The sequence below is a fragment of the Terrapene carolina genome, unplaced genomic scaffold, assembly GCF_002925995.2.
Source record: "Terrapene carolina triunguis isolate 2854851 unplaced genomic scaffold, T_m_triunguis-2.0 Scaffold838, whole genome shotgun sequence".
NCBI lineage: Eukaryota > Metazoa > Chordata > Testudines > Emydidae > Terrapene > Terrapene triunguis.
In genome coordinates this window covers 13631301-13632246 of record NW_020665189.1, presented here as the reverse complement: position 1 = coordinate 13632246, position 946 = coordinate 13631301, and positions in this window count along the sequence as shown.

The following is a 946-nucleotide window of genomic DNA, read 5'->3' as shown; positions in this document are numbered from 1 at the left end:
GGGCAGCACTGTTTTTTTTTGCTTGGGGCGGCAAAAAAGTTAGAGCCGGCCCTGGTTGGCGGAGTAGTACCTGGGTCATCACCTCTCTGCCCTTACATGCAATCAGCACATAAGCTATCACCCTAGTTTCAAAGGGATGAGGCTGGTGCCTGGGCTTTTTCCATGAGGATCCTAGACTCTGGAACTAACTTCCTTTCTTGTTCTGAATTAGCCTGGATCTGGTGATTTTCAGGGTACACTGCAAGATTAAACTATACTCACAGGCTTTTCCAAATGAGATAGGTTGAATGATTTGAGGTTGCTGCAGGAGACGGGCTGGTGCAAGGATATTTTGCACCTTAGGCGAAACTTCCACCCTGCCTCCCCCACCCCTGCACATCGGTTCATTGAGGGGCAAATCCCAACGAGCCTTTACAGACCCCAGGGGCCAGCCTGCCCAGGTGCCAGCCGTGCCCAGGGGCTGCTCCCCCCCCCCCCCCCCCCGAACCCCCCCGGGGGGGGCCCCCCCCCCCCCCCACGAGCCCTCCCCACCCCACCCCAGCGGTCCCCGCCCCGAGTCCACTCACTGGCTTTGCCGGGCTTGGGCCACTGCAGCAATTCAGCAGGGAGGAGCTGCCTTCTGGAAGTATCAGAAAGCCAGAGCATCCGCTTGTGGTGGCAGCGAGCCCCAGCCATGGAGGAGCCAGCGCGGCACAGGGGGGCAGCAGCCCTGCAAAAGTGGTGGCATGGCTAGCTGGGAGCAGCTGCGCCCCCCGCCCCTCCTGCCCAGGCTGCGGCCAGGCACCCCCCCCCCCAGGGGCTCCTACAGGCTGCAGCGGATGCAGGCCCCCATGCGTTTCCCAGCTGCCCCCTCGCTATGCTCGGACTCTGAGGCTCCCGGGCCTGTGAGCCACCGCTGTGGTGCAGGGCCCTGAGCCTGCTCCGGGAGGGGCAGCGGCGGCTCACA